At 42.2% G+C, this 24,505-nt stretch overlaps 1 long non-coding RNA gene across 1 annotated transcript in view; it reads right to left on the bottom strand.

Moving 5' to 3' along the window:
• The window catches only part of LOC132650040 (uncharacterized), a 28,470-nt gene extending 17,164 nt beyond the window's left edge, over positions 1-11,306 (bottom strand). Inside the window, exon 1 of the long non-coding RNA XR_009588393.1 lies at positions 11,168-11,306. This is a non-coding gene — a long non-coding RNA (uncharacterized LOC132650040). The remainder of the gene's footprint in view (positions 1-11,167) is intronic.
• Between the last annotated feature and the right edge of the window lie 13,199 nt (positions 11,307-24,505).

Here is a 24,505-nt window from a genome sequence, read left to right as displayed (position 1 = left end):
ATAAGCTGTTCAATGACTCCTTACCAAAAGCTAATTGTTATTATTAACACTCCCCCTCTTCAATTTCAGCACAGAGGAAACTGAGGCTCAAAAAGTACAGAAAATTAGCCAAGTCCAATAGTTATCTAATAACAAATCCACGACTCCAATCTAAGTGTACTGATTCTGGTAACCTGCACTCTACAGCCTAAAGCATTTCATACCAGGAGAACTGCAGAAAGTGAGGTAGTCCTGGCATCTGGGGCAGTTCTTGCCTTCCAGACGACCCACATATATACCTTCTTGACACTATAGCATCCTAGGACTATATTCAGCATGTTTCGCTTAAATTATGTTTGCTTTCCTCTACATTGGTTTTGCTTCTGCTTTTCCTAACTTGCAGTGCAGCAGCCTAAATGCACAACACAAAACAAACTATGTCTGAGGAGCTGGGTTAACAAGAAGCAGCTGAATGGAAAAGGCAGCACAGACAGAGGCAGGAAGCTCCAGGCATGCAACTGGTCCATCTATTCAGAGAAGCCACTCTTCAAAGTCTCCCCCTGTCAGGCCTGTACCCATACAGCCAAAGAGAGAATTTCTTTTAAGAACGCTCAAATTCCCTGGCCACAGGGTACTCAGAGCCCTGCAGTGGCCGTTAAAACAAATAACAGACAGCAAACAGACCATAAACATAGACAGAAGAGACAGGAACAAAAGTCATGAAGCTTGAATGGCCTCATTTTTCAGGCAGCAGAGGGCAAGGCAGAGGGCCTAAGGGAAATTAAAGGGGGCAACACCTTGGCCTATGAGATAAGCTAAAAGCACTGCCTAACAGTATGTCCATATAACCATCCTCCGTACCTGCACATGTTATTTTATGCCAGGAAACAAGTTTGCAGATATTAGTTAAGGATCACATGCTCAAGAGATTGTCCTGAATTATCTTGGTGAGCACTAAATGCATACATCCTTCTAAGAGGGAGGCAGAGGAAACTTTGACATGCAGATAATAGGAGCAGGCAGTACAACCGTGGAGACAGAGATGAAGAGATGTGGCCACAAGCCAGGAGATGCCAGCAGCCACCAGAAGCTGGAAGAGATGAGAAGCAGATTCTCCCCTAGAGCCTTCAGAAAGATCGTGGTCCTGTCAAAGCCTTTATTTCAGCCCAGTGATATGGATTTTGGATGTCTGGCCTCCAGAAGTATGAAAAAATAAATGAGTGTCACCCTAAGCCACTGAGTTTGTGGGAATTTGTTACCACAGCCAGATGACACTAAAACAGATGCTTTTTGACTTATAATGGGATTATTTCCCATCAGACTTCTAATTTCAAAATATTGTTAAGCTGAAAATGTATTAACTGCACACACCCAACTGAATGTTACAGATTAACAATACAGTAGAGTATAGCAGGGATATCCAATCTTTTGATATTTTGACATGGCTCTGTCAATTATAAATATATTGGATCACATTCATAGCTATCATGGGACACATAGGGCCAATGGGCCACTGGTTGAACATACTCTCAAATAGTCAGTTGTTCACTTTTGTTTTATCATTCTGCCCAACATCTTGAAAAGGCAGTACACTGCATATTATTAGCTTAGGCAAAGAATGTAATCAAAGAATGGTTTTTACTGAATGTGTATTGCTTTCATACCACCATAAAGTAAAAACATCAAAAGTCAAACCACCGTAAGTGAAGGATCATCTATATGTATAAACTGAAGACCTAACAGCTTCACGGCATGGTTAAGGGGAAGGTTTTTATGTAAATATGCCAGGAGAGAAGCAGGAGCAGAGAAAGAGAGAGACAAAGAGACAGACAGAGAAAGACAGACAGAGGCAGAGAGCGGGGACATAGAGAGAGGGAGACAAGCATGTAAAATGGCAGAGTTATAAGAAGAATGAGTAGATGAGTAGCTGGAGAGAGAGAAGCTCCTGTTCTAGAGGAAGTTTAGGGATGCGGAGGAAGTGAGAAGGATTAGGATACCAGCATGAACTTTGAACAGGTACTAGCAACAGGTACGGAGGGAGCCTGGAGGCCAGCATGTGCTTGGGTATGCTAACAGGCACCATGGACAGCCATTGGTCCTTTCTTGCAGTGATGAGGGGAAGGACTCCTTTTGTTAGAGTGGAACCACCTTCAGGAGTTTCTGAGGAATGATAGCTTTTATCTAACCTCCAGAAATCCTTCTTTAGTTCACATGGAGCCCATTTCTGGAGATTTAGACTGCCATTTCGAGTTTTGGGGATTAGAATCATCTTTATAACTAACTAAAAGTATATGAAGTGCAAAACATGTTCAGGCACTTTTTAGTCTGTCATCAGCATAAACTATGTACAGTGAAGACAGATGTCCAGCTTCTGTCTGCTACTTTCTAACCTCCAATCAGGGAATAAGTCTAGGGTCGCTTGCCTTTGTTTATTATTACAGAAAGACAGATCCAGATCCAGTGTCTGTTGTTGTTGTTTTGTTTCCAAAAATACCCACAAAGTGAGATTGGGGTTAAGTAAAATTAAAGTAGAATGGTGGGATCTGAGTGCATTAAAGGATTCTGGGAAGCATGGTTCAAGCTGCATTGAAAACCAGACCATAGCATATAGAAGGTGTGAATGGTGATGATGACAGAAATAGGCATATGAAGTCAGGAGACAACCAGTTTCACTAAGAAATCAAGTAGTAAAAAACACAGCAAGTCAGGGACTTAGCACACGAAACTTGACTTTAGAGAGTTTATGAAGGAGTGGTCATGAGCCTACCACCAGATTGCATATTCTCTTTTCTCTGCCAGGGTCAGGCTGAGTCCCTCCATATGGGATCAAAGCAAAGACTACAAATAACAAAATAGTCAGTGCCTCATAGCAGGTCTATGTGTCAGGCATTGGTTTACGTAGGATGATTTTCGTGTATTAAAACCTTTAATCCTCACCACAACCATGTGTTGCATTTTCTGTTTCAAAGACAAAGGCAGTGAGGTGGAGGGAGGTTATACATCTATTCCAAATCCAAGTACATAGAAGCCAGAGGAAAATATAGTCAATCTGCCATACAAAACCAAGACTGTCTGCCTCAGGAACCATTTTGGGGGTGAATCTCAGCTTCAAATACAATTTTGAAGTTTTAAAAGTGCCTTTATCTCCAAATGTCTTACTTAAGACCTGTTCATTTAGAAAGAAAATTAGAAAGAAAATTAGAAAGAAAAATAACCCCTGGCTAATAGCAGCCAGATTTATGAAAAACTAGACCAGCCTATTTTGACTGTATTTATCTATTTGTTAACTTCTAAGACAGAGCCTTACCATATAGCACAGGATAGCCTGAAACTTGCTATGTAGCCCCAGCTTGCTCACAAACTCATGATCTCAATCCTCCATCTTGATGTACTGCTAAGATTTCAGGGGTGGGCCACTCACTTGGCTCATCCTGACTTATTTTTTTAATTTTTTTAACGTTTATTAATTATACTTTATTCACTTTGTATCCCCCCATAAGCCCCTCCCTCCTTCCCTCCCGACCCCACCCTACTTTCCCTTTCTGCATGCATGCCCCTCCCCAAGTCCACTGATAGGAGAGGTTCTCCTCTCCTTCCTTCTGATCCTAGTCTATCAGATCTCATCAGAAGTGGCTCCATTGTCATCTTCTGTGGCCTGGTAAGGCTGCTCCCCCCTCAGTGGAGAGGTGATCAAAGAGCAGGCTAATCAGTTTATGTCAGAGGCAGTCCCTCTTCCCATTACTAGGTTACCCACTTGGACACTAAACTGCCATGGGCTACATCTGTGCAGAGGTTCTAGGTTATCTTCATGCATGATACTTGGTTGGAGTATCAGTCTCTGGAAAGACCCCTGTGTTCAAATTTTCTGGTTCTGTTGCTCTCCTGTGGGATTCCTGTCCTCTCCAGATCTTACTATTTCCTACTTCTTTCATAAGATTCCATGCACTCTGCCCAACAGTTGGCCATAAGTCTCAGCGTCTGCTTTGATAGTCTGCAGGGCAGAGCCTTTCAGAGGCCCTCTGTGGCAGATTCCTAGGTTGTTTCCTATTTTCTTCTTCTTCTGGTGTCCATCCTCTTTGCCTCTTGGGATGGGGATTGAGCATTTTAGTCAGAGTCCTCTCTCTTGATTAGTTTCTTTAGATATACAGATTTTAGTAGGTTTACCCTATATTATATGTCTATATGAGTCAGTCTTTCTGCTTCTGGGACAGCTCACTCAGTCATCCTGACTTCTTGATTCATTTGAGTTCCTGAAGAGACGTTTCCATGTTATTGAAATAACTCCCTAATGGATGGAACTCCAATCTAAGTTAGAAGACATAGTAATAACTAAAATGATGACAATGATGATACTACTATCTCTTTCTAGCTATATGAGCTTCTTTATTTCCAAATTGCTTTTCATCTATGTCCTTGTTCATTTACCCTATTAAGTGACCTTGGGAGGTGACATTAGTTAAATATGCTTTACAGATTCCTTCACTGAAGCTCAGAGAACTCAATGAATTTGTCCAAAACATCCGGTAGTTAGTGAACATCAGTACATCTGATTTCAAACTCCTGACTTTTGGCTACATCAGAGGTATATCTATCCTGGTCACAGCTGAGCAGAGTGGCAGAAGGCAGACAACAACCATGTGTGTCTATCAAACATGCCTCTTTTCCCTTCCCTGCCAGCAGCTCCTGCCCCAGTCTCTACCTCCTTTCAACTGGGTAGAATAGTTTTGTTTGATCTCCATCTCTCATCCCAGCACACTGTTTTTTCAAGGTCATGGATTCAACATGAAGACAAAAGTAAAAAAAAAAAAAAAAAAAAAACACTTTGTTGACAATGCTGCACCACAATGAGTCACATGTTTCCATTTTTTTATGTTCTCCTCCCCAGGACATAGCTCATTTTTACATGTAATCATAGCATGGACACAAATTCATAATCATTTGCTGAGTTACAATGTATTCATCATTGTCATTTTAATGGATACATAATGTTCTGATGAGTGCCTATAATATCATTTATTTACTTCCATTTTTCACTACTACAGATGATGCTACAATAAACATCACTACACATAGAGACCCCTCCTTCCTTTGAATGATTTCATGAACAATATATCTTGTCAACCTGCCTCTGTTCATTTAGTCTTCTATTCAGTCTACATTGAACCAGTCTACAAACATGGACAGGGTATCGGGGCACAGAAGTGTTGGCCATGGGCCCTGGGCTCAGCATAATATTTCAACAAACACTCTAGTAAACATTTACAGTGTCCTCTAAGTCACTGGTGTCCAGCAGAGGAAGTGAGACAGTTTGCATTTTCTCTTTTCATTGTTCTTTTGCCAGGACTTTGCTTTTTATATGGCAGCTCCACTTAACTTCATTTGGGCAATCTCATCTTTCTTTCTTTTTTTTTATTAATTACACTTTATTCATTTTGTATCCCCCCATAAGTCCCTCCCTCCTCCCCTCCCGACCCCACCCTACCTCCCCTTTCTGCATGCATGCCCCTCCCCAAGTCCATTGATAGGGGAGGTTCTCCTCTCCTTCTTTCTGATCTTAGTCTATCAGTTCTCATCAAAAGTGGCTGCATTGTCCTCTTCTGTGGCCTGGTAAGGCTGCCCCCCCCCCCTCAGGGGGAGGTGATCAAAGAGCAGGCCAATCAGATTATGTCAGAGGCAGTCCCTCTTCCCATTACTATGTAACCCTTTCGGACACTGAACTGCCATGGGCTACATCTGTGCAGGGGTTCTAGGTTATCTCCATGAATAGTCCTTGGTTGGAGTATCAGTCTCTGGGAAGTTCCCTGTGTTCAAATTTTCTTGTTCTGTTGCTCTCCTTGTGGAGTTCCTGTCCTCTCCAGCTCTTACTATTTCCCATTTCTTACATAAAATTCCATTCACTCTGCCCGACAGTTGGCCATCAGGCTCAGCATCTGCTGTGATAGTCTGCAGGGCAATCTCATCTTTCTTTTCTGACTGACCCCTCATCTCTCTCTTCCCAAATACCTTTCCTTTGAGCAATCTGCCACAATTGAAACTCCCTGTCTTTCTTAGTGCAAATGTGTCCAACTGCTAAGAAGACATCTCTTAGCTTGAAATATTTAATACCTTAGGTCAAATTTGGCTATGAGCTTTTTATTTGCTTGATTAGTGTTTTCAGCTGTGGGAATTGGAATGTCCACAGACTGGGCATCTCTCTGCTTCTCCTAAGACCCATCGCTACACAGGTTCACACTAAGTCAGCAATATTAGGACGCTTTTGTTTCCCTGCTTGGTCCTAACTGCCAAGGCAGACTACAGTCTCCTCCATTAAACCCAATGCATTGTCTTCTCTCACTCCCTGACCCCTCTATAGAGAAACGAAATATCTCCTATGATCCAACATTTACACATGCCTTTGTTATATAATGTGTCTGTTTGCTTCATTCATTTATTCAGCCAGATGACTGCTCGGATAAAGGAGGCTAACATGCCTGGTGGATGGTGGCAGGTTGCTGGCTACCAGCATCTTTCTCTTTCTGCTTTTCTGACTATGGATACAATGTGATTCGTTCTATCAAGTTCCTGCCACAGACTTCCCCAGCTCCTGACACCATGGCTCCTCCAGCATGATGGACTGTACCCTCAGACCATAACCCCAAAACAATCTTCCTTCCTCAAGTGTATTTTCCAGGTATTTTTGTGCAGCAACAAGACAAGTAACTAATGCATATACTTAGCAGAGTTGCTGGGTCAAGTGGAAACTCTGTGTTTAACCTCCTTAAGATCAGTCAGGCTTCCTTCGTACTTTTCCTTTAAATATTGCCATTTCCCTGTTCCTCTCAGTGTTATTTCCTAATTTCCTAGCTCGAATTCCTTTCTGAGCTGCCTATGAACTGCCCTCCCAGAACATACCAAGTATTCTTTGATCTAGTAATTCAAAATGTAACTGGTCATCTCTTCCCTGACCCCATGGTATATTTCTTCCCTCTCCCTCTCATGTTACAAACTCAGTACATACTACATTAATGTATGCAGAGACTCGAGTACCCGCCAAGCGGGAGATTCTTACCCCCACGTCAGTCCTATTGCCCAGTTTGTTTCTCCCTTTCTTTCTTTCCTCCTTCTTCAACCTCTCTCCAATTGGGTTGACAGAGCACTTACTTTGTTGCTCTGATTTGCCTCAAACTCATGATCATCTTGCTACAGCTTCCCGAGGGCTGAGCTTACAGGCATGTGCCACCATGCTCTCTAATATCCAGTTCATTTCTAAGCCCCAAAGGCTCAGTCTTCCCAATAATTTTGTGATACAGTTCCTTTTCTTCAACCCTAGTCACCACTGTTCCAATTAGTCTCATTGTGCTCAGAATTTCTTTTATCTACCCTTTAAATTCACTATACCCCCAGATTAGCTTAAATATCACTGTTATGGTAATACACTTTTAAAAATTACTTATTTTTCTGAGTTTGGGTGTTTAACCTGAATGTATATCAGTGCACCACTTGCATGCTTGGTGCCCACAGAGGTAAGAAGAGGGCATCAGATACCTGAGGACTGGAGTTACAAAGAGTTGTGAGCTGCCATGTGGTTGCTGGGATTTGAACCCAGGCCCTCTGGAAGAGCAGCCAGTGATCTTAAGCACTGAGCCATCTCACCACCTCCAGATAAACCACTTTCTTAATGGAAATTCTTTAATAATGCACAGATATACCATAGGCCATGGGATAAAACTGACTTTCTTTTCCTAACAGGGTAGCATATACTGCTTCAGCAATGTTGAATTAGGCTTGGGTGTGCACCATCTGAGATTTGACTATACATTTTGCTCAAAAGCTTTTCCCAAGCCTCTTGTTCACTAAACAAATCTTGCTCATCTTTCAGAGCCTATATCACCTGTGGTGTTCTCTGTGAAGCCATTCCTGACTTAGTAGACTGTGGCCATACTATCCCCGTGTTCCCACAAAGCCTATACGAACACATAAGCCTTTCCTAGAGACTTCATTGCAAAGGAAGCTTCCTTACCTAGTTTCTTTTCTGTCTATATTATAAAATAATGGAAGGCAGTGATTTATTTCACATGTGAATCCCTAGCCCCTAGCATAGTATTTGCAGCACAAAGATTTATTAGTGGGGTGAGAGGAAGGGGATAGAATTAAAGTAAACTTTATTAAGTATATTGGTTCTTTATCCATCTGCTGTGGGCCAAGAATTGTTTATATCTCCTTTAAACCTCAATCTTCTATCTTATCTGTCTGTGGGAAAATAGGGTTTTATGTGACTAGGTACTGTGTGTTCTTTCTATCTATCTATCTATCTCTCACACACATGGTGCAAAGGTGAGAGAGTAAAAAAAAAATAATTGAATCTCTCTAGGAGTAATATTTTACAATCAGAATCCTCACCAGTTCTTTTTTTTTTCTTTTTCTTTTTTCTTTTCAGTGATAAGGATGGAATCTTTACACACCAGGCAAGTTTACTATCACTAAGCAATATCCCCAGCTCTTACCAGCTTTATCCTGCCTTTAGACTCAAAACCCTCAAATAGTGTTCTATTAGACCACATTCATCTACATTCACTTTCCAAGAGGTAAAGTTCCAAGAACTTTTAAATCTCATAAAAATGTCCCTCTAGATCTACCATGGGCTCCATCTCTTCAGTCTGAGACTTCATCTGGGCCTATGAAGCCTTTTCCATTCCTCTCCTCTGGGTAGTTAATAAATTTTCTAGCCATATTGATCCTTCTACAGCCAAATTATTTTCATTGGGATTAATCTAAGCCTAAAGGACAATTTACATGATTGTTTTTGGTTTTGTGTGTATGGGAATGATATACATATGCGTATATTTGTTTTCAATGTGCGCGCATGCATGCATGTGCATGTGAATTCGGAGGCCTAAAATTGATTGCTGGACACGATATATACTGAAATGAGAACTTTCTGTTGAACCCAAAGATCACTGTAGCAAGCTTGCTCTGAGCTCTGTCTCTGCTTTCTGCACACTGGTATCACAGACTGGCCTCTATGCTAATTCAGTCTTTATGTTGATGCTAGGGATCTGAACTATGATCTTTACCTACTGAGCTGGGAAATAAATGAGTTTACAGTTTATGATGATTTTTTTTTCCTGGTAGTTTTCAGATGGCCTCGGCTGGTGCAGATGATAGAGCATTCAATCCCCATTCTTATTTTTGGCCCTGGTTCTGTCTGACTTGGATGCTCGACCATTTTACTCAGACTTGTTACCTGGGAAGTTTGGCTTGGTGCCACCACTCAGTCTGGTAGGATTCCCTGTCGTTTCTGGAATCTGCTTTATCCATCTAGCTTTGCCAGAGGACTGGGCAGTACTGCTTGCTACATTATCTTTTGGCTCCATAAAACTCTGTACTTGCCCAGGGTACCTTTTCTGGTTCTGGAGAGAATTAGTCTGGTTCCATGGGTAAGGAGGGAACTTTCTTTATGTAGCCCAAAAGAGGCCTCTGCTACATTTCAAGTTGTGTGGCAGGTGTGTCCAGAACTCTTCTTAGATGGCTCAATGATATAATCACAATGATATACATTTATGAATATATCATAATGGAAACCATTGTTTTGCCTGCTAGTCAAATAATAATAATAACAACAATAATAAATAAAGATAAAAACTGTGATTTTCTTTGTTTTTCATTACCTGTCTCTTTTTAAAATCACTACTACCTTTTTTGAGATTGTAACTTCATTACATTTCTCCCTTTCCTTTTTTTCCATGCAATATGCCCCTACCCACTCTCCTTCATGTTCATTGGCTCTTTTTTATTGTTATTACATATACATATATATTCCTTAATATATCCTGCTCAGTCCATCTAATGTTACCTGTATGTATGTTCTCAGGGCTTACCTTTAGGCACTGGACAACCAATTGGTGTGCTCTTCCCTAGGGAGGATCATCTCTCCTGCTCCCAGCTTTACTCAGTTGCCTGTAGTTCTTTGTGTAGGACTGAGGTCTTGTGGGCTTTTCCCCATCGACTTGGCTTGTTTGTTGGTGTCATTTTTGTTCAGCTCACATTTGGGCAATAATATTGGTGAGACTTTAAGGGTATAGCTTCTGTTTTGTTTTTGTTTTTGTTTTTTTCTAAGAGACACAATCTCACAGTGTGAGCATATCTATCCTTCTATGACACACTATGGACCTGAAATAGATTGTTTTCATTGCTTGTGCCAATTGTAACCTATTCTAGTGTTTGCCAAGCTATTCTGTTAAGACTGACATTGAAGTTGAATCAGCCCTGAAGTTCTGGTTAATTTTTTACCATAGTAAAGGAGTGGACAGTAGCATTGTTTTGACAGGCATTTTCAGACCTTCTCTGGACTAATATCTGAGATCATTTCTGCGTATGAGCCTGTGTGGCCTCTTTCTGAAGTCTGTTTTCTTAGTTCATTAACTCTGTGACCTTGGGCAGATCTCCCTTTTTTGAGCTCCAGTTCTTTGAGTGTAAAATAGAGGTCGTGTCAGATAATCACAAGGTCTCTGCTAGTTCTATGTATCAAGTCAGCTTCCTTCAAAGGGAAGTATCAGACAACCCCTTTCTTCCTGCTTTCCCCTCCATGTGCTTCCCACACACAACAGGATTCACGCGGTTCCAGTGTCTTGTTTGATAGACATCTCCAGTTCTCTGTTTGTTGGCAGGATGGAGAAGATTGACAGGCTTAGAGCCCCATCCCCTTTCCTGCTCAATTTAGGAACTCCACCCCCTCGCCCAGGGTTTCTCTGATGATTCATTCAGGTGCCCCTCACTTATCCTTGGGAATGACCTTCCAGAATTTTATCTCTTCAGTTTTGCAATAGGAAAGCACTTCACATGCTGAGTTTTCATAACAGACAAACTCCATCAACGACGAAAACAAAGTTGCTTTCTCATGCCCTCCTTCCTCTGGCCCCATCTCTATTTCTGCATCATGGGCCACTCCAGTCAGTCTCACATCCCAGCCATAGGCTGCAAGCCCCGCTCCCACTTCTTCCTTGAAACAATCCTGCATTCCCCACAATTTTCTCTGTTCAGCCTTGGATGCCTCAGCTTCCTCCTTTCCCTTTGCTAGGCTCTTCCTTCTGTAGTTACCCAGCCTTTACCATCTCCCCTCCCTGCCACCCAGCTCCAGCTCCATTGCCCCCTCATGGGCCTCTCCCTCTGCAGCTGCTACAGACTGAATAAGCGCAACAAAAAAACTTACCACATGTATTGAAATGAAGCTCTCCTTGAACAACTGCAGCTTTCCCTGGGCAGGATTTCAGTCTGATTTTCTCAGGGTTCCCATAGAGGCTGAGTTCCTGCCCAGAGCTCCCCCCACAGATATCTGGGCCTGTGGTGAACCAGAGCCCTTTGCTTCTCTGGCCAGTTCTGAAGCACCAGACTCCTCCCACTCCAAACGTCTCTGTCCACTGTTCCTAAACCCAACAAACAGTGAGGGCTGAGGGAAGTCATCCAAGTGGAGCAGGGAGTCTGCCCCAAGAGGGGTTGTGTAAGTCAGAACCCAGGCCCCCGGGGCAGGGATCCAAGCTCCCCTCACTGAAGCAGAAACCAGTCTTGCAAACAAACATATAAACAACTGATTACCAGTGGGTTGGGAAGGGCTGTTAAGTACTGGAGAGCTCTGAGCTGTCCCTGGCACTTACCCTATTTCTTAGGTCTCAGTATTGCCCAGGAGGGTCTGGAATTGGGATCGGGTCCCCGAAACCGAATCTCTGCTCAAGCTCTGAGCAGCTGAGCCTGATGGCTAGGGCCTCCCTGTCAATCGTTCCCTCTTTCTTTCTGGCCTCTCCATCCAGAATCCCACTCCAGATCATTTTGCTTTGCATGCCTGGGCTATTGCCCATCTCTACTGTGTATCTCTGCCATCTTTTGGCAGTCTTTAATCATCCTCAGCCACATTTTTAATACCCACAAAATGGGTATTTGTCATCATGTACCCCCCTATATGGGTTCTTTTTGAAATGCCCAGTAGGAATTATGAAAATGACCCCCTAGAATACTTTACTTCCTGCCCTTCTCTAATGTTTCAGTATCCTTAGTATATAGTTTAAGTTATTTAAGACACTGAGAGCCAACCAGGGACCATTCATGGATATAATCTAGAATGCCTGCTCAGATGTACCCCATGGCTGCTCAGTATCCAAGTGGGTTCCCTGGTAAGGGGAACAGGAACTGTCTCTGACATGAACTCAGTGGATGGCTCTTTGACTGTCTCCCCTTAATGGGGGAGCAGCCTTACCAGGCCGCAGAGAAAGACATTGCAGCCAGTTCAGTTGAGACCAGATAAGCTAGGGTCAGAGGGAAGGGGACAAGGACCTTCCTTATCTGTGGACTTGGAGAGGGGCATAGGAGGAGATGACAGAGGGAGGGTAGGATTGGGAGGGGAGGAGAGAGGGGGCTACAGCTGGGATACAACGTGAATAAACTATAATTAATATTAAAAATAAAAATTAAAAAAAGACACTGAGAGCACTATTCAATCTCCATAACAGCACTAGGGAGTACTTATGTTCTATGGGACAATTACAGCACCCAGGCTTTAGGGGATGGTACCAAACATTTAAATACTTAGAAGACCTTGTAAAGGGTAAGGCTTCCTGAATGTTAGAGTTTTCCGCCTCGGCCAGGAAGATGGCCGGTCATTGTCCAGTCCCAGGACCAGGCTGCAGGTTTCACAGATAGTGCCATGCCTGGCTAATGCACTCTCAAGTCTTAGCAAGGTACCTGTCACATGGGAGTCACTCGAATATGCTGATATGTTTATGGAGAAATACCCAAATGAGTACAGCTTACAGCAATACATTGTCGGGCCTGTTGTGACCTTCCTTCTGTAAGTAAAACCCCTAGGCTCATGAGTTAGGTTTCTGGGAATGGTATAACAAGTTAAAACAAACACAGCAGCTTACCACAGTACCTGTGGACAACCTCACAGCTCTGTAAATTAGAAATCTGTGTGGGCTCAGCTGGATTCTCTACAGGTCGCATAAGCCTAAGATCAAGGTTTGAGCTGGCTTGGAAGTTTAGAGCCAAGTGAGAATCGAATTCCAAGTTTATTTAGGTTATTGGCAGACTCCACTTCCTTGTGGCTGTAAGTCTCAGACCACATTTCCGTGTTGGCTGTCACTGGAGGTCACTTACTGCCTGGAGAGGATGCTTGAATTTCTTCTCATGCGCCCTCTTCAAACTGGCAACACTGCCTCAAGTCTTTCTCATCTCCTTGTCATTCCCTTCTGCCAACAGATGGAGAAAGTTCAGTGCTTTTAAAGACTCACATAATTAGATTAGATCCATCCAGATGTCCTCCTTTGTCTTTCTCTCTTTTTATTAGTTCTTTGAGAATTTCCTACACTATATTTGATCATATTTACTTCCTTTGCCCCAACTCCACCCAGATCTATGCCCCCAGTATTGATTTTTTTTTTAAATCTACCAAGTTTAATTTGTGTGGTCCACATGCTCTTGAATGGGTGCCTTTCTGCTGGAGTGTGTTTGACTTACTAGGGTCACAGAAAAGGAACTCTACAGAAAAGGAGCTTTTCCTCCCCAGCAGCTATCAGTTGTCAACTGCTCCCCAGCTGGTAGTGAAACTCCATGCCCATCTACCCTTTCCATGTTGAGATTTGGTCTGGCTCGTGCTTGCATAGGCCTTGTGCATGTGCCCTGCTGTGTCCAGAAAAAAAAGCTGTTTTGTTATAGTCATCTACTGCCTCTAGCTCTTAGTGATTCGTGAGCCTTGGGAGGAAGGGTGTGATATAGATGTTCTGCTAGGGCTTATGGCCTATTTAGCCATAGGTTCTCAGTCCCAGTAACAGTGGGTCTTGTCTTATGGAGTGAGCCTTAAAGTCAAACAGAAAGTGGTTGGTTATTCCTATGACATTGTTGTCACTGTTGTACCAGTGATTACGTCTTTCCAGGTCAGTCCTTATTGTAGCTGTTAGAGACTAGCAGCTGGATAAGATGGAAGATAACTTCTCTCATCCAGTGTGGATAACACTGTCTCACCTGTGACAGCTAACCAGTTGATGCAGCTTTCAGATGAGTATCAGCTTGATTGCTCCATGTTCTATGACTCAGGCGATGTGTGTCTTTAGCGATAAGCTATGAGTGTCAAATGTGGAAGATAACAAAGATCATTGGCAATAGCCTGTAGTGTTTGAGGAGTCGATGGGACCTCACTGATCAATAATGCGAAAAGAAGTAACCCATGCCTGGCATCAGGATTGTATTTGTTAGCCTGTGATGTTGTCTAGTAGGAGCACTATTACCCCATTATAGGGTGAGTCCATTTAGACTCATTTTTTATATGTGCATGTATTTCAGGAAGGTGCTATAAAAGTAAGTTTCTACATGACTTTCTGGAAAGGTCTTTAGTGTTAGTGATCCCTCCGCTTATTCCCTCCTATCCTCTGCCCTGCCAATTGCCCACCCCCACATATAGCATTTAACATTTTAGCTTCCATTAGTCCCCTTTCTCCTCTCTGTAAAAGCCCCTGCTCCCTTCTAGCCCTCACTACTTTCCTGACCTCTATGGATATTCCAAATGAGACACACATATCAGAAAATTCAAATCAAACATTCAAAAGCAAGATAAAATATGTAATATTTATCTTTCTGGGTTTGGATTACCTCATTAAGGATGGTTTTCCTTCTAGCTCTGTCTACTTACCTTAAAATTCCATAATTTTATATTTCTTTACAGCTAAATGATATTCTATTGTGTAAATGTACCATATTTTCATTATCCATTCATCATTTGACCACACCTCTTCTTGTGGTGGTAATATATGAGAACATACCAATTATCCCATTTACACATATAATATAGTATTATTACATACATTTATACCATTCTGTAACCATTGCCAAAATCTGCTTCAGAACTTCTTTATCCTCTCAAAGTGAAACACTGAACCCATTAAAAAACAAACAAACAAATAAACCCTCCTGCATTACTTTGCTTTTCTGTTGCCATGATAAAGATCATGACCAAAAGCAACTTGGGGAAGGTTTATTTCATCTTATAGATTACATTCTTGCACAAAGGGAAACCAGGACAGGAATATAAGCAAGGCAGAACCTGGAGTCAGGAGCTGAAACAGAGACCATGAAGGAGTGCTGCTTACTGGATTGCTCCTCATGGATTACTTGGTCTGCCCTGTTATATAATAAAGAACCACCTTCTCTGGGGTGGTACCACCTACAGTGGTGACCTGGACCCTTTCATATCATTTATTAATCAAAAAGTACATCACATTACAAACCAATTTGGTTGGGGTGTCTTTTTTTTTTTTTCAAATCAGTTGTGATGACTCTAGCTTGTGTTAAGTTGAAGGGGGAAAGCTCACCAGGACAATCCACTATTCTGTTTTCTATCGTTGAGAATTTGACTTCTTGGGGCACCAAGTTGGGATTTAGTGACAGATAGATAGATAGATAGATAGATAGATAGATAGATAGATAGATGTTTTGAGACAGGGTTTTTCTGTGTAGCCCCGACTATTCTGGAATTTATTTTGTAGACGAGGCTGGCTTCAAACTCACAGAGATCTGCCTGCCTCCCAAGGGCTGGGATTAAAAGCATGCTCCACAACCACCTGGCATATACATGTTTTCCACCACTTTTTCACTTAGCATAATGTTTTACAGATTTGTCCATGTTATAGCACGTATCAGTGTCTTCCTTTTATAAAGTCAAATGGGCCATGACTGAGAAATGCAGTGAACTGCATGTATAGATTCCAGGAAGTGGGGCTTGTAATCCTTGGGCTTTTCTTAGAAATTCTGTCTACTCCAGTCTCTGCTCCAACAATGTGGAATAATCTCATTTCTCACCCCAGTGTGAAGGAGAACATTGTCTGAAACAGAAAAAGCATGCTCTGGCTGGAATGGACAGTGGTCTGAGCAGTGCAGTGGGCTAGGCCACTCATCTGTATCCCCTGCCTACTTTGTACAAGGGGCCGATGCTGGGTTGAAGTGTTATCCTCTCCACTTGACAGAGGCAAACTGAAGTTCAGAAACTCATCCAAGGCACTGTAACCTCTAAGGAGAAACACACATGTGACCTCAAGTTGGAACTGCCTCCTATGGCTGGAAATAAGACAAGGTCTGTGAGGGCGGGATCAGGTGGTTCTTGCACTTACTCCTCACCAAATTCTGCTGCTAGAACTTATAAATCTGGCAGCACATTAGACGGCAATTGCTGTGGACTGAAAGTTATGTCCCACCTAAATTCATATGTGGATGCCCTAACCTCCAATGTGACTAGCAGGAGAGAGAGTCTGGAATAAGGCCATAAGGATTAAATGAGGTTCTAAGGACTAGACCCTGATCTGATAGAGCTAGTGCCCTTGTTAGAAGAAGAAAAGATACCCACCAGACCAGCCTTTCTACCCACACGAGAAGCTGATGAAAAGACATCAGCCTGCAAGCCTGAAAAAATTCTTCAGTAGGAACCCAATTACCCATCACTTTGATTGTGGCTTTGTAGTCCCTAAAACAGTGAGAAAATAATTTTCTGTTCTTTCAGCTTTGTAGTTTGGAGGATGTTTGTTAAGGCAGCCCAAGATCACTACTTGAATGATCATGACACACATCAGTAGAAACAAAAAGAGAAAGGAAGTTCCACAGCCCACTATGCAATCCTCTCTCACGTCTTTGACCTTTCTAGCATTAGCTGAGGGCTGGCCTGGTTATCCTGCATAGCTGAAGGTCGGGAAGGAAGGAGAGAAGGGCTAGAGTCTGAAGCTCCAGAGGCTTGGCGCAGCTGTTCGTGGACAGGGCAGAGTTGTGAGAGCAGCTGGCACTTTGGGTGCAAGGCCACCACCCCACGTGAAGCCAAGAAAGTTGCAAAGGGAATTAGCTACAGCTGAACATCTGCAGTGAGAAGGGCAAGTGCATAGCGCCATCAATGTGCAATTCATTTGTGATTGTGAACAGCATATTTGGGATGTGACAGGAGACTGCAGGGTCAAGCAGCCAGCAGAGCTGGGGTGGTTTGGAGGCTGTTCAAGACTCTAAACTAAAAAAAAGTCATTTGGGGGGAAAGACCATGAGCATCTGTTTCAACTCTGAAACTGGCTCATCTCTCCTGATGTTGCTGCTTTCTTTTGTCAGACTATGTAGGTCTAGGCTGTGGCCTTTGGGAGCAAACCTCTCAGTTGCTTAATGGCACCTCAGCCTTGGGGCTATGCATTAGTTATCCACCATTGTGTAACAAATTATCATACATTTCATGACTTAAAACAGCAGGACTTCTTGGCTCATGGTTTCCATGCACCAGGAATTTGGGCATAGCTTAGCTGGTTCTCTGCTCAGGTCTCTTTAGCTTAAAATCAAGGTGTTTGCAGGGCTCCAATTCATCTGGTTGCTGGCAGTGTTCACTTTGTGATTGTAGGACTCAAGCTGCCATTTTCTTGCCAGCTGTTGGTCAAGGATTACTCTCATCGCTAAAGGTCTTACTGAGGTCATTGTCATGAGGATCCTGCCATAAGTAATTCTCAATACGGTTGCATCTCCAGTGTCAAAACATTTTCTGTCTCTCTCTCCTTCCACTTCTATTCACCCTCTGTGTGATGTGTGGGTGTCTTAGGGTTACTATGATGAAACACCATGACCAAAAATCAAAGCAGAGGGAAAAGGGTTTTTTTGGCTTACAGTTCCAAATTGTAGTCAGTCCGTCATTGAAGGAAGCCAGGAAAGGAACTCAAGGCAGGAACCTGGAGGCAAGAGATGATGCAGAGGCCATGGAAGAGTGGCTTGCTCCCCAGGGCTTGCTCAGTCTGCTTTCTTATAGAACTCAGGACTGCCAGCCTAAGATTGGCACCATCCATAGTGGGCTGAGCCCTCCCTACATCAGTCACTAATTCAGAAAATGCTCTACAGGCTTGCCTACAGTGGGATCTTGTGGAGGCATCTTCTCAGTTTAGGCTTCCTCCTCTCCAATGACTCTAGCTTGTGTCAAATTGAAATAAAACTAACCAGCGCAGTGGTTGTGTGTATACCATGGCACAGATATGGAGGTTAGAGGACAACTGTGTGGAGTTTTACCTTTGTCAGGGATCCAACTCAGGACATCAGACTTTCATGTCAAGTGCCTTTACCCACTGAGCCTTCTCCTTGGCCCCAACAATTATACTATTATACATCTTATAAAAGTATACTACACTATCATACCCTAGAACCTGCCACTGTTAAGTTCTATGTCATTTTAGCATGTGTAGATTCCTGAAACTACCCACCAATGCAGTCAAGATTCAGAATGGATCCTGGCATTAAAGGTTACCTTGTACAGCCGCAAACTCTATAATTGTTTTATCTTAAGAAAGTTAATAACAATATGTGGTATTTCTGTGAATGGCTTTTTGCCCACTCTGCGTAATGTCTTTCAGCCTCCTCTATGTGTTGATATCAATAGTCGATTTTATTTTTTATTGCTGGGTAGTATTCCATGTTATGAATGTACAAGTTTCAGTCAGAGACATTTTAGTGTATTAATTGCAAATAAAGACAATATGCCCACATGTGTGAAGATTTGTGTGTCGACAGTTGTTTTTTGTTGCTCTGTAATAAATACATGTCCAAAAGTGTTGAAGGGACTTGGGCCAGCTTGAGTGTGGTAAGCATGGCTCTGACAGGCCTTGCCCTTCTTTCTCATTCCCTCTGCCTTGATGAAAACCATTAGATTGCATTATTAAAGCTAGCTCCTAAGGTCTACTCCATTATTTGGTTACTTCCTCTTTCGGAGGCTCACTGCCAAATCCAGCTATCAAAGTATTGAAGTCCGGCAATCAAATGCCACCTTTGGCTCACCTAGTTAACCTGTCCAATAAAAATTACACGCCGCATCCTAACATGGGATTCCCTCTTTAACCTTCATAAACAGCCATTTGCCTATGGGCCATGTCTGTCTCCTGTTTATTCAGAGGCAGTCAGTCCTTTGTCCTACTTCATGAAAAACACCCTTTATCCTTCTCCTTTTTCTTCTTTATCCCCTCTCCTTTGTTTCCTCCCCTCTCCCTCTTCCTCTATTTCCTGTCTTTGTCCCTTATCTCTACCCTGTGTCCCTCTGGGGCAAATAAATCTCCTTTGTGCTGAGAACTTGATCTTGGGTGTCCTGAGCTGATATTTTCCTTTCTAGTGTAATTTTGGATTATGTGGTAAATGGAGTATAGTTTTAAAGAAACTGGTCCAGTCCTCTCCAGAGCATACACTTATATTCCCACCAGAAAGGAATGTGTGATGCTGTTTCTCACATCCTCCCTAGCATGCGGTGTTGTCACTATTTCCTTCAGGCTTTTGGATAGGTGACTTTAATTAGCAATTCCCTCATGTCTGTTGATGTTGAGCATCTTTGCATTTACACAGTTAATATCTGCAGATGTTCTTCAGGGACATGTTTCTTCATGCCTTTTCCTTATTTTCTAATTGGGTTGTTTATCTGTTTACTGTTATATTTTTAGACTTCTTTATGTAGTCTAGATAATGACTGCTATCATACACATGTTTCACAAATATTTTCTCTCTATATAGCTGTTTTTCCTCCTTATTAGGAGAATTGTGCACCAAATCAAAAGATTGTACTTTAATTTTTAGAATTTGATTTATTATTGATGTGTGCATGTGCACCTATGCAGTAGTACATGTGGAAGTCAGGAAGCAATTCTTTCTTTCACTGTGGATTCTAGGAATGGAATGCAGGTAGTTAAGCCTGTGTGGTAAGTGCTCTTGCTGGCTGAACCACCTCACTGCCCCCCAAATTTTTGTTTTTGATGAAGTCAACCTCACCACCTATTTCTCTCATGGGTGTGGTTTTCATATCAAGCCTAAGAATGTTTCATCAGTTCTTGTGTTCTAAAGAGTTCCTATGTTTCCTGGGCTTTATAGTTTTATATTTGATATTTAAATCTACATTTCCCTTTGAGTTGAGGGTTTATTCTTGTTTCCGTTTGGTTTGGTTTGGTGTTAGGGTTTTGAATCCAGTGCTCTGTGCATAGTAACAGTGTTCTGCTACTGAAAACTGGCTGTGATGTGGCAGGCCTATAATTCCAGCAACTGGGAGATGGAGCAGGGGGATCAGGAAATCAAGGTTATCTCTGGCTACCTCACCAGCCACTTTGGGCTGCACAAGACTTTGTCTGAACAAAAACACAGACTATACATTAACACTGAGCTATACCCCAGCCTATCCTCCATTTTTCAATTAGTTTTTATGTAATGTGTCAACTTCATGTACAGTTTTATCATTTGTGTATGGCTATCTAAATGCAGCAACACTATTTCTTAATTTTAAGGACTCACATGATTAAATTAGATCCACTCTGAATAATCTCCATTTATTTTAAGCTCAAAGTCAACTGAAGATGGACCTTAGTTACACACAAAATATCTCTTTTTCCATATAACAATGTAATAGTATGAATTACTGTCCATTATATTTCTAGGTCTCACCCTGGCTTGAGGGGAGAGAATGATGCAAACTGTAACGTTGAGGGGCAAAGCCATCCTGAAATTCTACATATCACAGGCTGTGAATCTTCTACTGATACTTTTTCTCCCTCTAGGAAAAGAATTGGTTTCTTCTAGCAAGGCTAGAGCAGGGTACTACTTGGGCTAAGCAGGTGGGGGGGAAACACAGGTGGGATAGGGGCAGGAGTGGGGATTCAGTACGACCACAGGAGACGTTTTCTTTGAAAACACTGTTGGTAGTTGAGTGAGGTTGCTCACTTACAATACTAGCACTTGGGAGGCTGACACAGATAGGTCGTGAGTCTCTTTGAGGCCAGCTTGTGGTATATTCTTTCTCAAGAAAGAGAGAGACAGAGACAAAAACAGAGAAGGAAGGAGGAAAGAAGGAAGGAAGGCAGGAAAGAAAGAAGGAATGTAGGGGAAAAAAAACTACACTTAGATTAAGTAACTCACAGTAGAAGCCCCAGCATAGGCTCCACTGACACAGGATTCTTTTGCAGTTTGCTTTCTAAACGTCACTGGTCAATGTTCTGACACTGACATTAAGTTAGTAAGAAGTGTTCAGAGATCAAAGACATGACATTTTTTTTAACTAGGAGCTCTTTTCTGTTGTCTCTGAGACTCCTATAGTGCCTCTTCTGCCTGAAAGAACCAAGCTTGTGGAAGCAAATGCTCGTCCAAACTTTGAATGCAAAAATCAAGCGGACCAGCCACAAACACAGAGTCCCTGGACCGTTGTATGACTTTTTGTTTGCAGTAATTGGAATGGTACTTAGGGCTTCATGAGCCACATTGTCAGCCCAGATTCTCTGGCTCTTGAATAGAAGGTAGCATGGTGAAATCAAGTCACAATGTTGTCTTTTCAAGCTAGAGGCTACTGAAAAACTGTACATAATAAATAAATAAATGGCTGAGGAAGTTGAGAAAAATCCAAGAGTTTGATCAAGAGATGTAAGGACATAAGGGGAAAACCACTATAAGAAATTCACTGAAATGAATGGAACGCCAAATCTATTACTTAGCCCTTTGTGATGTGGGAAAAAGAATGAGAAACACAGGAGTCTCACAGAAACGCAAACATTTTTCTATTCTCTCACCGCAGCCTTCTCTGAGATCTCTACTCTCAAGCTCTGTCATTACCAATGCAAATAGAACCATGGGCACAGCAGGGTGCTAGTCCTTGTTCCTGTATGTGTTATGGAAATGGAATTCAAAGGTCATCAAACTTCCCTGCACTCAAAATCTCTTCTTAAGGGTTCATGAGCTATCACCCACACTAACTATTGAAATCAGGTTCATTTGGAACTATGTTTCCTGCACCACCCAGCCTCCTCCCCAACACAACTAGTTCAGAGCCTCAAAATGGGGGGGGGGTTTACATTACCCTAATCCCTGCAGCTGCTTCCACACTACTGATCTGCATTACTAAGTAAAGCCTCTTTCTCCTTTCATAAGCATTTCATCTGGGGCTATCGTCCTTTCTACTGCTCCACCTACTCACATTGCCGGCTATATTTCGCCACTGTTAGAGGATTGATAGTCTCATTTGTTTATTAATTTTGAGAATTTCATACACTCATACAATTCATTTTATTTACATTCACCTCCTATGCCTCCCCTTAATTCCTCCCAGATCTAGCTCCCCCTTTTCCCACCTCTTTCTATCTTCATGTCCTCCTTTTAAAATGATTATACTCTACCAAGTTCAGTTTCCTATGCCCATGTATTCATGGATGTGAGGTCACCCACTGGAGCATAGTAGACCCACCAGGGGCTATATCCTTAAAGAAAACTGACTTTCCCTCTCCAAGCAGCCATTGACTATCAAATAGCTCCTTTGCAAAGGGTAGGGGTTCATGAGCCCCTTCCTAGTCTGTGCTGAAACGTTGACTGTGTCAATTGCAAGCAGGCCTTGTTCAGGCACAGCACTGCTGCTATGAACTCATGAGCAACGGTCCTATCCCATTCAGTAAAAAAAAAAAAAAAAAAAAAAAAAAAAAGTGTTGTTCTAATCTTCCCAGACCTCTGGTTCTTACACTCTTTCAGGCCTCTCTCTGAGAAGAGCCTAAGTTTTGTGTGGAGGGACTGTGATGTAGACATTCTATTTATGGACAAGACCTCAAAAATCTCTTATTCTCTGCACTTTTATTAGATGTGAGTTTCTGCATTAACCAAGGGGGGATAGTAGGACATAGATGATATGAAGGGGCGAGGGGCAATGAGGTTTGATGCAGAGAAGGATGGGAGTACAGAGCAGAAGAGGAGGTAAAAGGAAGCAAAACTAACTAAGGGTCTTTGAAAAAGCCATATTGTAACCTATTTTATAAGCTTCCCGTATATATACATACAGTTGATTCTATAAAGTAATTTAATTAGAGATATCCTACATAGGCGATTACGTCTCTCCCAGAAACCACAGGTTGGCAAATACAATGCCCTCTGCCAGTTGTGGAACATCTTCCCTGTCATTGTTGGTGAAAGGTGTTCTGTAGTTCCCCCCCCCAAAAAAAATAGGTTTTTGCTATTGCTTTTGATTGGACCCCAGAACTTGTTGGAAACACCATATACCGTAGTCATGGAACAACGAGAAATCAAGTTGGCACTGACTAGGAAATTTCCTTCCTGTCAGCTAGCTTCCTTAGTACTGGGAGTTGTTTGCTGTGTAAGATGCTGGGGTGGGGAGTGACACTGTCTCCAATTGTCCTACTCAGCTGTGAACCTTGTGAAATGCAGAGATGACGGGCAAGTCAAGATAGATCCATGAGTGCAGTAAATGTTATGGCGGTCACCAAGCACTTTCTGATTGCATTTAAGGCCCATTCCACAGGAGGAAACCCAGGCTTGCTGTGGTAAAGATTCCCAACAGCCTGAGGATGGGGAGGTCACAAGCCTCAGAGAGGGAAACTACTGCTATTATTTTGCTAAATGCATGTAATAACAAATTGTCCTCTCAATTATTATCTCTTCACTTATAGATTAGTGCGGCTAATCCCATCAGGGCAGGATTAGATCCCTCTCAATTCCAAGTCCTGTTGAAGCATTTCGGTTGCCATAGATGGTTTATTCTGCTCCTATTTCTAGTTCACTCATTTCTAACATGCAATTACTTGGAAAACTTTTAGAAAGTATGACTGCTGGGAGCTAGCTTAAGCCAATTGAATCTGCTTCTTCAGGGCTACAATTTGTCCATGAATTTCCAAGTTCTAAAAGGAGTCCAGTGTGCCAGGGTTGCAAGGAAGGTTTTTAAGCTTTCCATGGCCACTTCCACCTACAGCCAGCTTTCTCACATAGTGCTTCAACTCTAAAGAGTCCTATCTCTGCTACACTCAAGAACGACAACCTGCTACCTGCTAACATCAGAATCACCTATAATTTTACCTCCTCAAAGTTTTGGTATCTTCCCTCCTCCAGTACCTCTTCCATCTCTGTAGAATTTCAGAACTTTGCACCCATCCATCCCTAGCGTATCCTGAGTCCCAAGATTGATTATTTTCATCACTAACCTTATCTTCAAAGCCTTTTTGCCCATCTGTTTGTTGTTCTGACCTTAAACTTTCCAAACCTTGGATCAATGTGACCACTAACCTTCCTGTTTTTCCACCAGAAAGAACAGAATGTCTGAAGAAATTTAGGTGCCATTTGTATGGTGCTACTACAAATATGTAGTTTCTAATTTTAGTATATAATCATTTTTTATCGTGTTAGTTCTATTTCCCCCTCTCCATCTCTGTTCCCCTTTTCTCTTTCTCTTTTCTCCAGCTCCCATATTTCTTGGCCACTATTTTAAACCTTTGCACCTTTGTAAATAGCAGTCGTGGGATAAGAACATAACTACAAGCTTGTTTCCCTCCCCCACTGTTCTTTCCCTTTTTCCTTTTACTGTTTTCCTGTATAAGGCTAATTATTCTTTCTATGCTGTGGATCATAACACCATCTCTTTTCCTTTGTTGAATCTTCAACCTCTGTCAGCTTCATCCTCTGATAACTGAGAATAAGCACACACACACACACACACACACACAAGCACACACACACCTTTCATATCCTAAAAATGTCTTTCTTGATCTTGTATTTC

Source organism: Meriones unguiculatus, chromosome X (assembly GCF_030254825.1).
Source record: "Meriones unguiculatus strain TT.TT164.6M chromosome X, Bangor_MerUng_6.1, whole genome shotgun sequence".
Lineage (NCBI taxonomy): Eukaryota > Metazoa > Chordata > Mammalia > Rodentia > Muridae > Meriones > Meriones unguiculatus.
This window is presented reverse-complemented; position numbering and strand designations above follow the sequence as displayed.